Source organism: Heterocephalus glaber, unplaced genomic scaffold (assembly GCF_053883595.1).
Source record: "Heterocephalus glaber isolate CG9 unplaced genomic scaffold, H.glaber_assembly_v1.0 deba00001463, whole genome shotgun sequence".
In the NCBI taxonomy this organism is placed as follows: Eukaryota; Metazoa; Chordata; class Mammalia; order Rodentia; family Bathyergidae; genus Heterocephalus; species Heterocephalus glaber.
This window is the reverse complement of record NW_028258310.1, coordinates 204,661-220,711: the sequence shown is the minus strand read 5'-3', so window position 1 is coordinate 220,711 and position 16,051 is coordinate 204,661. Positions and strand designations below refer to the sequence as shown.

At 37.0% G+C, this 16,051-nt stretch overlaps 1 protein-coding gene across 5 annotated transcripts in view; it reads right to left on the bottom strand.

The window, feature by feature from the left end:
- Znf475 (zinc finger protein 475) overlaps positions 1-16,051 on the bottom strand; it is a 100,403-nt gene that overhangs the window by 34,344 nt on the left and 50,008 nt on the right. For 2 of the 5 annotated variants that reach the window (XM_021266282.2, XM_087180503.1), the window contains exon 2: positions 2,208-2,338. The exons of the other annotated variants lie outside the window; for them this stretch is intronic. The gene's annotated coding sequence lies outside the window, so the exon portion shown is untranslated. The remainder of the gene's footprint in view (positions 1-2,207; positions 2,339-16,051) is intronic. 5 annotated transcript variants of the gene reach the window in all.

The following is a 16,051-nucleotide window of genomic DNA, read 5'->3' as shown; positions in this document are numbered from 1 at the left end:
AAATTAGAGACATTCATAGCTAAATGGATGCTCATTGAGGTGATACTCTTAAGCTTCACCTTAAATAAGACACACGTGTAAATACCAAATAATTTCTCTAGTGTGAGAAACTGAAGGTGTAAATAAGGACTATAAGGTATATTAGATAATGTGAAATAGGAAGAAAAGGGGCAAAGGGGAAGTGGGAGGGGTAGGGGAAAGGAAAGGAGGGAATGGAATTAATATGAGAAAATGAAAAAATGGAAACAAAGTCTTTGAAAATGGGAAGGGGTGGAGGAGTTGAAGGGAGGGCAGGGGACTGGGGAAAAAAATAACCAAGAGAGATTATGTAAAGGTGCAAATTTCCAATGATGAATGTCATTATATTGTTTGCCTAAAATGTACCATTAAAATTAATTTTTAAAAAAGAAATATTATATACAAGTGAACAATAATATTTATGTATGAATTAAGCAGCCTCCAAGGAAGGGTAGGAAAGGAAGTACAAAGAATCAAAAAAAGGAGGGTTGGTGGCAGTGGGAATAGTGATAGTTAGACAAGTTCAAACTTATCAATAATTGGAGTAAATATAAATGGGCTAAAGAACACAATTAAAAGACACAGTTTCCCAGAGGAGATAAAAATGCAAGCCCCATTGTTTAGTGGCTTATAAGACACAGATTTTGTAAACATGAAGATGGCTCCAAGTTAAAGAATGGGAAAATATTTCATATAAATACTATGCAAAAGAAAGTGGATGTGGCTATGTTAATAAAATTGAATTGAAATTATAGATGTTAGAAAGGTTTCCTCCTTTTGTGAAGATCCAAGAAAGCTCTAAAAATATAGCATTTGAAGAATGGTAGAATTTAGGCCAAAAGGAATGAGTGGGATGGAGAAATATACTAAAGCCTAAGGAAACAAAATGAATATAACCTCAGGACCAGTAATCATAAAGTGAGTATAGAGAACAGGAGATAATTCTACTAGCCTGGTGTTTGGTGTAGCATCAGGAACTAGAATCAGACAGGTAAGGCAAAGTCATGCTGTAAACTACTGTAAATGCCATGATAAGATCCAGGTTTTATTTTGTAAATGACAGGATACTACTAAGTAGAGCACTAAGTTGTGTGTTAGGAAGGTCAATCTGGTAGTATAGGGCTAGCAGAGCAGCATATACACAAGAGCCCAAACATTCCTGGCTATGGGGGACAAGGAAATCACAGGTCTGAGAAGACGCCAATATTTTGTTCTGGTGACAGGGAAGTTGATGATGTCATTTACAGAAAAGGAAATCAGGAAAGGTGAATTGGGGAGGGAGAAAAACTGACTTTGTTTTGAACCTGTAGAGTTTGTCATACTAGTAGAATTTAATGTGAGTACATCCAGCCAAACAGGAAATACAAGCCTGTACTTTAGGATTAATAGACTTTCGAACTACTCACACAGAAAATGATGTTTAAAATAAGAAAATTCCAGAGAAAGAGTGTATATCAAGAACATGTGGAAAAAATTCCTGGTAGAATATCTATAATAAAGATATTGGACAAGGGAAATTGCCGGCAGAAAACATAGAGAATGGTTCAAATTTGCAGTTAAAGAAATGGCATGGAGAGACATGATTCTATTCAGAATTCTGGAAACATTTATTTCTGGTTTCCAGAAAGATGTTTTCATCCACTCTGTCAAATGCTACAAAAAGTAATAGGTGATTTAAAAAGAGGACATTAGATTTAGGTACCAGTAGATCACATGTCAGTTACTTTTGAGAGTTTAGGCCCAATAGAGTGATGTAAAGGGTAAAAATTAAATTGTTAGGAGTTAAAAATCAGGTCAAGGAAAGAAAGAACACTTTCAAAAATCTTGCAGAAATGAAACTTGAGATTTAAGAGTTGAATAAAGGTTTGCTGTATTTTTCATAGGATAGACTATCTTTGGCAGAGGGTGAGAGAATCGGGACCCAAGATAAAACAAGATAATCTATAGAGAAAAGTCTCAGAGGAGGTGGGAAGATGCTATCAAGAGTGTAACTGGAGCAGTTAACCTGAGAGGAAAGGGAAGAAAGAGGAGATAGAAGAATTGTAGAGAAAGGTGGTTGTAGAGAAGTGAGGAACTCGGGTGATCTTCAGAGAATGAAAGGATTTATATTCCGGGAAACAGTAGTGAAAAATGATGGCATTAGGCATTGTGGAAATGTGATAGTGATTCAATTAAGGAAAAGTACTCACCAATTAATGGAAAAGACCTACTTAGGTAGAGCTGCAAGACATTTCATTAGAATTAAATGACCTTTTCCCAATGTTCTTTAATAGCTCCAGGAGGCATGAAAACAAACAAATTAAGTTGATGGTATGGTCTCCTTTGGGGGAATAAAACATGGTAAAATACGTAAGTTTTAGATCGGTCTGCTTTTAACTATGACTGTTGAGAATTACTTCTAAAATAGAAAAGCACAGAACAAGATCAAAATCAGAAGGAAACACATTTATGATTTCTACCTACCAGAAATAAAAACAGAATAAGGCCACAATTATTACAGACCAAGTAAAATGGAAATCGTAGTCACTCCTTGAATGATCCAAGATTTTTTAAAGCATATTATTTGATGTAGAATATTTTTATACTAAACTATGCCAATAGACTATGTAGATTCATGAAAATAACTAAGTAGTTGTTTACACTCTTTTTAAAAGCCATGGAGTAAGGTATAATACCTGAAAAGTGACTTTAAAAATATTTGGTGAAGGGCGAGGGATTTAGCTCACTGGTTTTGCCACCTTCTAAGCAAGCACAAGGACCAGAGTTTGATCCCTGGTACCAAAAAAAAAAAAAAATTGGTGAATTCAAGACCTAAGAGGAAATATAAACCCCAAACAATATTTTTCAAGTTATCCAGAAGTTCCTTGTTATTTTCTGCATGTTTGCTTACTTGAAAGGTTAATTAAATACAGGTTTTTCAGTTGAAGAATGAAAAGTTATTCTTTTTTGCTTTAATAATGGTGAATTTATTAAAATTCCATATGGAAAGTATGAGCCACATCTATTATTTAACCAAGCATGTAATCAAAATAAATGATATGGGCCATAAATGGAGACATTCGTGTCAAATTGTCAGAAGGTTTCCCTTGGAGGGGAAAGTTACAAGAAAATAGGCAGGCATGAATGCCAGAGGATCCAATAGAACAACTAAAAAGGATGTGAGGAAAAAAATTAGCAACATAAAAAGGCTAAGATGTTCTATATTATATTTTCCAAAGCTTTCCCTATGCTCTATATTTGTGGCTGAACTTCAGTTGAACCTGAAACATATTCCATATTCTTAGGTTTTGAACCTCTGACTTCTAAGCCATGCCCTAGGGAAGGGTAAGCAACCCAGCTTAGAGGAAGAGAAAAATGTATCCCTGTGGGTCTGAACATAGGTAAAAATAACCTATTTGACTTTTCATTAATTGTACAATTGTTAGTGTGAAATTTCCTGGGAGAGCTGAGCAATCTCCAGCTTGTAGTTACTGCCACTATTCCAACTGGCAAGATTTTACCATTTAGGTTCTTTCCACAGTGTTTCCGGACAAAAGTGACTATTCAACAGAGATGCTGCACAGGAAGAAAAAACCCTATCCTAGCAGAATCAGAGGAGCTCCTTCTTGGCTAATGTACAAGCAGTTAGCTTTCAGTGACAGGGCATGACACAAGGCAAGGGCTGGAGAGTTGCCCTCAAGGGTTATGTGAGGAAAGGGATGTGGTCCATGTGGAGCTTGCCACACCCCCAACTCCAGAGAAGTGTAACCCAAGGAAGACAAAGAGGAAATCGACAAGTCTGAAGTTTCTGCAGAGCAAAGGATTAGGGTCAACCATTTTCCTTTTGCCATTTCAGATGATATAGTGGTATTACTTTTTAATATCAGGGTAAAAGATTTTTTAAAAGTTAATTGATAATTTACATTAACACTATTTCAAGTGTGAGCAGTTTTATGGGAGAGGGGAAGGAAATGTCCTTACACACACAAGTCTGTTTGGGCTCATTCCAAATTTGCTTATGTCCTTTCAGTTGCTGGGAAAGTCACTTCAGGCTAGACATTTACAGGGGCATTTGAACATTTTAGGCAAAGCTTTCACAAGTATGTAGTTCATTTAACTTGACTCCACTAACTTTTCATATGTTTTTAATAATTTTGCTGGCCACTATTGGAATTATAGTATTTTCCATGCTGCATCTTTTCATTTTTATTAATATATTTTCTTTGTCAGGAACACCTCACCCTTGATGTTTTAGTCCAAGTCTGCATAATACAGTGAAGTATGCATTTGACAACTTTTCTTCTAATCAGTATAGGTGACCTGCTATCCGTCAGTTCATTTTTTTTTTTTCAGTACTGGGGATCAAACTCAGGACCTTGCACTTGAGAGGCAGTCGCAGCACCACTGAGCTAAACCCCAGCCCTTACCAGCTCATTTTTGTAGTTTAAAATAAATAGTTGAAACATTACCATGAAAAAAGGAAAGAATAAGGGCAAAACCCCCAAGAATTTGGTGGAGAACTTTAAAAGAGGTTTTGCTTCAAGAGGAACGGGTACTGTTGTTTTGGAAAACCTAGACTAGGACACCTATTTCACATGGCTTCCAATGTTCCCTTATGACCCCCAACTACCACCATATCTCAGCCTAAAAGGAAACCATGGTAAAGGGCACAGCTTAATAGTTAACAGAGCTCATAGAAGAATGGCAATTGATCAGAAGGAAAAGCTACGGCTTTTCCATTGATTAATACTACTGTTATTTCATGAACCTTAATGAAAGAGATACTGAAAACTAAAATGGAAGTCATTACTAGCGGTATTACAAAAGATCAGAAACACTTCACATTTGTTAATATCGTCTATTAACACTACAATAAATGCTAAGTGAACTTATAGAGTTAAAGTATAGCTGTGACAATATCACTTTTTAAAAGTAAAACCTTTATTGGCACAGTTCAAATATACATAATGATAGCATTCATCATAGGGAATTTGTACCTGTACGTGTTATATCTTGCTGGTTCTTTCTTTCCCATGCCCTTTCTTGACCCCTTTTCCTCTCCTTATTTGTAAATGCTTTGTTTCCATTGTTCCTTCTGTTCTTTTCATCTGGTCCCTTTTTTCTTTTCCCACTCCTTCCTCCTTTGTTCCCCTTCTAATTGGAACATCTTCTTCCCCTTTCCCAATATCTGTTATAAATTTTGGTCCTTATTTTCACTTTCAGTTTCTCACACCAGAGAAACAACGTGGTATTTAAACATGTGTGTCTGATTTATCTCACTTAAGAGTATGGTCTCAAGGTGCATCCATTTAGCTAGAAATGTCTCAAGCTTATCATTCTTTATGGCAGACTAATACTCCATTGTATTAAAAAAAAAACCACATCCTTTTTCTCCATTCATCAGCTAACGGGCATTTGGGCTCTTTCCAAGATTTAGCTATTACAAACTAAGCTGCTATAAAATGGGTATACATATATTCTTGTGGTATGATACTTTTAATTCTTTCAGGAAGATACCAAGAAGGGAAATAGCTGGGTCAAATGAAACACTAGTTTTAGGGTTTTGAGGAATCTCCACAATGATTTTCACAGTGGTTGAGCCAGTTTACATTCCCATCAACAGTAGAGAAGGGTTCCTTTTTCCCCACAGCCCTACCAGCATTTGTTACTGGCTAATTTCTAGATAATAGCCATTCTTTCTAAAGTGAGATGAAATCTCAGCATTATTTTAATTTGCATCTCTTGAATGACCAGTGATGTTGAACATTTTTCATGTATTTTTTCATATATTTATGAAGAAGTAGAAATGGCAAATAAATATGTGACAATTTTATTTCCAGAGGATTTAAGAAACCAAGTATATAGCTTTTTGTAAATTTTTATGAAATAGAAATTAAGTAATGTTTATGGGATGATAGGCCCCTTTGAAAATCCTATATAATGGTAATTTCACCAGAAAAATGAGTATGTATATTGTGGATATGATTGGAGCTGATTGGTGTACTCTCTAAATCCCATCCATCAGCTCCAGAAAGTGAGCCTTTAGCCAGAGCCAAAGTATTTCTTCAAACAGATGATTTTTGGCTTAAAGAGCCATTTGGCACTATTGAAATGTCTCCAAAAGTACTGAGTTGAAGCATGCAAGAACTTAAGAAATATACTACTCTGGTTTTAGGGTGACCCTAAGTCCTGATTTGTCTAGAACAGTCTTTATCATGTATGCTGTCTTGCCTGAGTATTAATAGCTCCTTTCACTTTCTAAAGTATCTGTTCAGTCAATAAATTATATAGTCACCCTAGCTCTGATTCCCTTTCAAAAATATCAATTAATAAACAAGCTCAAAAGAACAGAAGATATGACTAAAAGACTGGCAATTAATTCATTTAAACATTCAAGGCAACACAACTATAGAAATTGAAGTTAGAAAAGGCATATATCTTAACAAATAAAAATAGTTATCATGATGGGGGGAAGGAGAGATACAAAGAAGTTAATATTGACCTCCTCACCTTTTAAATCAGTCAATTAAAGCCGTGTAAAATTAAAATATGAAGCTTTCAATTTTCATTTTATTCTTGTGCCATTTTATAAGAATGATGAAATAATAAAGACTATAAACTACAGAGTCAAAACTTAGAGATTAAGGACTTGAAATCAGTTATAAAGGTAAACTTAAATTGCTTCCTGAAAATTAAGTAACTCATAAGAGATGATCAAAAGGTATAACACAGTTAAATGTTATAATAATTTGTAATTAGAATTAGTATTAGGAACAAATATAGCTTCACATAGACTATGCTGGGATATAATAAGAAATATATATTTGGTCTCTATCCTCAATTCCCGACAAACACTTCCCCAGTTGAGGTTCTCAGAGATTTTTTTGTTTGTTTGTTTGTCTGTTTTTGGTCTTAGTCCCATGTTTGTCACACCAGACCTTGTAAGACCCTCGACTGTTTTAGTGGTGGGTTTTATGTATACTAGTGTGATGATTGATGGCTAGGGTCCTTATACAAGGTAAAGATGTTAGCTTGTTATAAGAAAGAGAAAGACATGATCAGAGGGTTGAAATTTTAACCCACCCCCTAAACTCCAGGGGAGGGAGAGGGGCTAGGGATTTGGATAATCAACAATGGTCAGTGATTAAATCAATAAACCCTATGTAATGGAAGCTCCATAACACATTTGATGTATTCCTTGGTTGGTGATTGCTTTGAAGTGCTGAGAGTGTGGTACACCCAGAAAAGGCATGGCAGCCCCATGCTGCCCTACATAACTTTCCTTATGTTCTTCTTCATCTGGTTGTTTATCTGATCCTTAGCCATGCATCCATCAAGAGTTGAGTAGATATCTGACAGATGAAACTAGAAGGAAAAGCTTTCTATTCCAAGAGAGTTGCATTAGCCAGATTAAAGCACTGTTGTCGTGAGAGGTACAGAGAGAGCAAAGAGAGAACATAATGAAGTGTGTTTGGGAACTGTGTTAACACCTACATGCAAGAAGGTGGACTTAGATGCAAAATTAGTTTAAAGAATGAGCTAGATGGGAAAATTTATAATTTTTATATACCAAAACACCTTGTCAATCCCACATTGGAAAAATGCAAATTAATTCTGCCTGCATTAAAATATGCAGAAGTCTCAAGTTAAAAATACTAGCCACTGGAAATGTCCATGAATAGATCAACAAAGTGTCATACAGTCATTCAACACAGTATTATCCAGCAACAACAACAATAAAAAAATTATTGCTAGTTGTACAAACATAGGTGAAACTCAGGATCATCCTGCTGAAAAGAGCCAAACACAAAACATTTTCATATTTCAGGATTCTATTTATATAAAATTAATCTGCTGTAGGCAAAGCTCAAATCAATTTTCTGGAGGCTGGAGTTGAAAGGTGGGACAAAGCACTATAAAGTATTCTGAAGGATGAGGAAAATATTCTGTATCTTGATTATGGGGATTATGTCACAAATGTATAAAGCCAACACAACACACTGAATCAGAACACAGTTTATTGTTGTAAAGTACTTCTCAATAGCTGATTAAAAAATGCTGATGCAGAGTTTTGTGGAGTATTTTTCCATTGCTATGCTCATGCATAGCACTCAGCTCAAAGGCAGCATTACACACTGTCAAGAAAAATCCCAAAATCAAATAATGTGTTTTAGAGTCACTTTTTCTAGGATTTAGGGACTATTTTAAATCTTATGGATTCTAAACTCTGTAATTTGTCTCCCAAGAAATTTTCCATTCAACAAAATCACACACACACACACACACACACACGGCCTAAAAAAAGAAAAGACCTGGAGATAATTAGAAAAACATTTATTGATTTTTTTCAGGACATTATTATTATTATTATTATTATTATTTTTTTTTTTTTCCAGAGAAAGAGCACAAACTTCATCACATAAACTTTCACTAAGAAAAGTCCAATCTGGAGTGTCAGGACCTCAGCCCTATAGGTAGAGATGAGAGACATAAAAATAGGATTCTCCCTCAATGTTTATACACAGGAAACTTCTCTGTTGGAAACTCACTGGTTTTTCATCTTCCAGTATGAGGAACTTGAAGGTATGTGCACACGTACGTGTGTGTGTGTGTGTGTGTGTGCACGTGTGTGTGTACAAAACATACAGTCACTATCTTCAGTTAATTGTAAGATTACTAAAAGGATCCGCTGTCCCTTAAACTGTTCATTCTTTTACATTTTTCTTGATTTTGCCCTTGTCTTCATGCCATCCTACAATTATCTCTTTTAGGGTCAGTCAGCTCAGGAAGAGAGAGAGCGCTGAGAACTTTGGCTCTAGAAAGTGAGAACAACTATCCATTTGCTACCAGGGTAAAGGAAACCCCTCCACACACGGGGCAGAAGTACTGTAGTCTGCTGGATTTATTTGATGCCATTGAATCCACTAGCCTGTTCTTTTTCTCTGAGACCATTTTAGTGAGGCTTTGACAAAGCAATCATATAAAAAGTAATAGATATAAACATGCAGGCAATGAAATGTCTGGCTCCTTCCCCTCAGTAACATGCTTTGTGTGTGACTTAGAAATATTTTTTAATAGAAAAAGTGTAATGGTCTTTTTTTTTTTTTTTGGAGGTTGCATCACAACGTCCTTGCAACAAAACAGTCATATTCCTTGCGTTCCTTTGAGGCTGTTTATTAACCTAAGAGTCAAAGGGAACCCAGAGAACTCAGAGATAGATGAATATCCTGACAGGGAAACAGCCTCTGCCAGCCTAAATCACAACTTTCAGCAAATTAGAAAAAGGCACACCTACTTTCAAACATTTTTCAAATATATAATTGTAATCATTAATCTATAATAATACAAGTCACAACTTGTACAATTAACAATTTTTTAAAAATAAGGTGACCATAGTAGAGATAGACATGAAAATTCTTACTCTGTCTTACCATTGGTCCTAAAACTGGCCCTATATGAAAAGGAGCAGGACTGGTTGGTTACCACCATAGCTAGTCTATGAATATCTAGGTTTAATTAGGTATTGCTCAATTTCGCAAAAGCAAAAAAAACCAATGAGATTCTAAATATTGATAGTGCAGTTGCACTGTGAGCAGAAATAAAGCAGACACCTGCTGTAAACACAGCTGACACTGATTCAGATGAGACTTCCGTTAAGTGGACATGCATCTGAAGGGCTGTCTCTCAGCAAGTGGTACAATTACAGCCCAGGTGCTGTTGCTCAGAAAGTATGTTCTGACCGTAGGCTATGTGCCTGGCACTGTGCTAGGGTATAGAACCCAGAACTAACTCTAAAACTAGGAATGGCCACATTCAATTCATCACACGTATTTGGGGAGTATATTTTACATTTTATTTCTGGAGAAATATCAGGTTGACATCCCTATTTGGAATACAGAGAGCCCAATCCCCATGAAATTAGTCAAAAAGTGGAGCAAGGGGAGGGTGGGAAAGGCCCTGCTGAGTGGAGGAAGGGCTTTCCTAACTTCTCTGTGCACTGACATGTTTGAACTCAGATGGGTTAGAGGACTAGAATCCAGGCAAGGAAGATTTCCAGGATGCTGAACTTTTTGTGGGCCTTTAAAATTCTTAGAAGATTTGGTTCCCAGGTCCCTGACCACAGAAATAGCCTCATGTTTTGCAGACCCCACAGGCAATCCACATGGTATTGGCAGCAGGAAGTTACCCACACTCAGCATGAAGCTCGTATGACCTCAGCCCTGCCCACACCTATCACACAACTGTGCATCCCTTTAGCATCCATTTCAGAGCCCAAGCTATCCTCTTCATGGCATGTCACCCTGGCTACTCTGAAGCACTGCTTCCCCTTGGCTTCATACTCCGTATCTCAGATTGTAAACTGATGGACCAGCAGCCATTTAGCTGATAGGCTTGTTTGATTTGGCCAGCCCAATAATCTCATGTGACCAAAATACCACAGGCTCCACTTTGCCCTATTGGTCTCTCTGCAGCCTGAAAGTATTTATAAATTGGAGCAGCCTATTTTCCCTAACCCTCAGTCTCCCTGGTAAAATATAGTAGCCTTTTATCTCATTTCTAATACATTGTTGTTTTAACGGGTCAGTGGTTAAAAGATTTACTATCTCTCAAGGAAATTTTTGCATGTTTACCTATGGTCCCCTGTGGAGTCAGCACCTTAATTCAAAGGACTGAATCTCTCACTGTGAAATTTAAAAAACAAAACTGTCCAGATAGGAGGAGAGTTTTTGTAGAGCAAAAATACACAGTGAAGACTGCCTGCTCTAGCTGAATTTAAGCATGATTGTCTTTGCAACAGAATTTAACAAGGGACTTGAAATGTATCTTAGGGAATAAGAGCTACTACACTAAGGAATGAGACTGATTTCCAAGATCATATGTCACAGTAACAGTGGGTAATGCTCACACCATTTACTTTCTGGGGGATTTTTGCTTTCTCCACTCTCAGCTGGAGCCCAGGCTGTCAAAAACAGGGTACAACTTGCCACAGTCTGAGGGAATTATGTGATTTTACAGCTGTTTGAAGAAGGGTTTCTCTTTCTGCATGACAAAATTAAACATAAAGAATTTGGACCTTAGCTGCTGTTTTAGATTTTCCATACTCCTTATCCCTTTCATTAGTCCAAATTATTAAGATGTCTGTGGTAAGTGAATAGAGCCTATCTTAAAATGCAGAAAGTAAGAGTGGGTGAAATGGGGAGAATTCTCCCTTGCCTTACAAGGGGGAAATGGTAAAACTTCTTTTATAAATATTTGTATATACAGCAATATTATTGAAAAATGTCTGATTGAATAGGATTAAAGTAGATAACAGTTACTTAGAATTTACTAAGTAGTAGGCCAGTATTATATACTTTACATGTCTTACTGCATTGATTCTCATAAGAATCTTCTAGGCAGAACTCAATACTAACATTTTACAAACCAGGAAACTGAGGCACACAAGGATTGGTTTTGCTCCTGACAGCAGGTCCTCTGACCCTGCTTTCACCACAGGCAGCCAATGGCACCTTTCCAGGCATCATCCTGGCTCCTCTGCAAGTGTTCTTTTACTTTTACCTCTTGGGATAGGAGAACTCAGGCTTGGGGAAGTTTGGGAACTTGTTCACAGATACACGATGTTGTTGTGCATCTGTTATCTAATTCCAAGTCAGTTTGGTTCTGGCTGGTTCTATAAACATGAGGAATATGGTCACCAGTGGTCAGTGGAGTACTGTGCTCTGCCTTACGTGTTCACGGACAAGGCATTGGTAGAACCATTGCGAGAAAACAGGAAAGCTTCTATTTCTGTTCTCAATTTAAACATTTATTTTTCCCATAAGAGACATTTTTCAACAAAAGAGTTAATCAGATTCTTTCAACCCCCTTCAAACAATGTGGGGAGGGAAGCTGGGGTTGAGAAGTGTGCAGTTGCAGAGTGTGCTAAAAGGAAATGAATCAAATATGAGGCCATACCACCAAAGACTTATTTCTCAAGTTAGAATTTTGTCTGTATCCATTTAAAATACAATTTCTATTAAGTTGACTGAGACTGAATGTGTACAATGAAGTTTCCAATAGGAAACAGGAAGTTTCCTTTAGGCGTGTACTACATGTGCAGATAAAATATAAATAGTACTTTAATACATAGGAATAACTCCATATAGTTGAGTAGCAAACTTCAACAATTGTAATATTTGATTGTCTAGAAACCACTGGTATTTCACATTAATTCTGGTGTTTTCAAACAATTCTACCAAATGTCACATCTGGAAGGATCACTGTTTGAAATTAAATTGTTTTTGGAAATCACTGGACACCACAAAAAGGAATTTTCCAACTGAGCCTGTCTATTGGCCAACTATGAGACTCTTACTTATGACAAAGTTTTGTTTCACCCCTTTAACAATAAGACTTGTCTATTCATTTGAAAAATATTAATATTAAAATATATTCATATACCTGATTTTAAAAAGCCATTGGTACTTTGAATAGATGCTTGACATTTAATTTGTTTATCCTGAGATACAAAGGTGGGAAATACAGGCCATAGAATTAATTCTAAACTTGAGTCTATGTTCCTGAGTGGAACACTGCTGGGAGCACTGCGCTGTAGATCAGTATGGCCAGGCCTAACACGTCCTCCCACAGATGAGGCAGGAAACAAGGAACACGCATCTAGTTCGCTTCCTCCAGCCATCTAGGCAGGGCCCCGCTGGAGGAGAACAGGCAACAAGAGGGCGAGGTGGAGCAAGGCTTGGCCAAGAAGAGGACTGTCTGCCTCCCTGCCCATTCGCCAGAAAACCATTAACCACATGCCTGCAGACCTTAGCTACTCTCCTGGCTCCAGTTACAGACCAGCCCCTTTTACTTCCCCCTGCACTTCCCTTATCTCTACTACTATAAATAAACTCAGTCCATTTGCCTGGGGTCTTTTTCTCCCATCAGGAGTTAGAGCCCCACCTGCCCCCACCTTATATCTCTTTGTCTCTTTCTTAATCTCCCATCCTCTTTTCTCACTCTGAACCCTTCAGCCACGCAGGCCATGGCAGAACACAATTTCTTAGCTGGAGTTTCCTTATTTTTTTCCTTTCTTTTTCTTTCACATTTGAAATAAAACTTTTTTATTTTCCTTATACCTTAGAGGATATTGGTTGATTAAATTTCTTGTCACATTCTTGTCAGAAATGTTATACTGAAGAAAATGGATACAGGATTCTTTGATGTTTGGTTCCTATGCGCATCAGTTGAGCAACAGGCCTGACTCTCATGGTCAGGTGGCTTCTAGATCACAAGGTAAAATGAAGCAACAGAGAACAATGGGAAAGACAGGAAAACCCATAAACTGAGGCAGCCACTCAAGTTGTCCAGTGTTCATAAACAGATAAAAGAAAGCCTAGCCTCTGTCTAACCTGAATTTACATTATATTCTTATCTACTTGTGTATAGTTTACATGCTAAATTGTCCTCAGCTCAGGGGCAAAGGCCAAGCAAGAGAGCTTTTGACAAAAACCAGAAGGCTGTCATGGTACTGGCAAAGAAACAGACCTGAGGATCAGTGGAACCCATTAGAAGATTCAGAATCAACTCTAGACACACTCAGCCACCTCATCTTCAACAAAGGAGCCAAACATCCTTACTGGAGGAAAGATAGCCTCTTTAATAAATGGTGCTGGAAAAATTGGGTTTCAACTTGCCAAAGATTAAAACTAGACCCGTATCTCTCACCATGCACTAAACCAAAATTAAAACCAGATTAAAGAACTAAATATTAAAACAGAAACACTAAACTGGCTAGAAGAGAGGTTAGGCAGAACTCTTGAAGACACTGGTGTAGGAAAAGATTCATGAACAAAACCTCAGTTCCATGTGAATAGCACAATCAACAATTGGGATCTCTTCTTATTAAAAATCTGCTGGACAGCAAGAGAAACCACCCACAGTGTGAAGATAAAACCCACCATATGGGAAAAAATTTTTACCAGCTGTTCCTCAGACAAAGGACTACTTTCTAGAATATATTAAAAAAAATTTAAAATCAGAGCCCCCAAATATAAAGACCTAATTCAAAAATGGGCATCTGAAATGAACGGACATTTCTCAGACAAAGTAGTAGAAGTGGCAAATAAACATATGAAGAAATGTTCAACATCACTGGTCATTTGAGAGATGAGATGAAAACAACACTGAGATTCCACCTCACCCCAGAAAGAATGGCTGCTATCAAGAAATCAACCAATAACAAATGCTGGCGGGGTTGTGGGGAGAAAGGAACCCTTCTCTATTATTGGTGGGAGTGCAACCATTGTGGAAATCAGAATGGAGATACCTCAAAAAACTAGGATTAGAGGTCATTTGACCCAGCTATTCCTCTCTTGGGTATCTTCCCCAAAGAATTATAAGAATCATACCACAGCAACATATGTGCACCCATGTTTATAGCTACACAGTTTTGCAATAGCTGGAAACAGCCCAAGTGCCCATCAACTGGAGACTGGATAAAGAAGATGTGTTGTCTTTTTTTTTTAATAAAATGGAGTACTACTCAGCCATGAAGAAGAAGAAACTAGAGGCATTTATAGCTAAATGGATGCACATTGAGGCCATCCTCTTAAGTGAAATAAATAGGACACACATGTGTAAATACTGAATAATTTCTCTGGTGTGAGAAACTAAAAGTGTAAATAAGGTTCAAAATGTATAACTGATGATGTGAAATAGGGAGAAAAGGTCCAAAGGGGTAGGGGAAGTGGGAGGGGTAGGGGAAAGGAAAGAAGGGAAAGGAAAACATATGAAAAAAAGGAAAAAATGGAAACAAACTCTTTGTAAATAGGGAGGGGTGGAGAGGTTGAATGGAGGTCAGGGGACTGGGGAAAAAATAAGAACCAATATCTATCATGTAAAGGTACAAGTTCCCAATGGTGAGTGTAACTGTACTGTATAGCTAAAATGTACCAATAAACTTAATTAAAAAAAAACACAGATGGCTGTCACCTTGGATGGGGCAGAAAGAATTATAACTTTGAGATTTTTCTTTTTACTATCAGGGCTGATGGCCTCTATGCATCACTATCCTTTCTCTCTGCTCTCTACCTTCTACTTTCATTTTTCTGAATCTTTAAAATTGGGACTATTGATTATTTTGTTTCATGTTCTCTATTTAAAGGTAGCATGGAACATGTGTGCATCTTAAGTACTTTAAAGATGATACATGGCCCCAGAGCAGGAATGTTTGAAACTTATTGAGTTCTCTGACTAATTAGGCCCTTCTTTAGTCTGTAGGACATTTCTTTAGATTTAAGGCAACCTCAAAAGGTAGGATAGAGAGATAATGGATGTAAGGAGGAGTTTTATATAACATAGAGGGAAAGCAAGAGGTGAGTTATAAGTAAACTCTCTCAATTCCTTTTGGTGTTTATAAGGAGAACTTGTGCCTTATATCAAAGAATAATATTTCTGTTCACAGATGGATCACTTCTGTTTCAATAAGTACTCTTTCCACAGTGTGTTGTATTGACTTTGGCAGATCTCAAAGAATCCTGGGAGATATTTTAGCTGTTGACATTGGAATTTGGACTCCTAAGAACCAGAAACCCATTTGGTCCTTATGTAAAGATTTACTAAGCATCTATCACTAGGAAATGTGGATTTATGTTTTGTGCTGGAAGCAGGGAGCCAGAATGGGAAAAAGAAGGTCTATGAAGACATATAAAATCAGTTAAGCTATCTTAACTTTTTTGAAAATATAACCCTGTTGCAGCTTTTGTCAACTTTAGGAATGAATAATATGTTTATAAAATGTGATCCTGTTTTCTCAGAAGTTACAATTAATATTTTTCTTGTAGAGAAACACAAAGCCTCTGGTGGAGCTCCAGTGCAAAAACTCCCTATTCTTGCTTTGGGCTGTGCGTTTTGGGAGAAGTAACAGTATCTATCATAGTCTCTCACAAACTAATACTTGATTTATAATTATTAGTTGAGGATAAACTTTAAAATGTAATTGTTAGATTATAATCTGTACAGGTGAGCATTACCTTTCAAATATTTTTATGAAGAAGCTGTACACCAGTTTTAT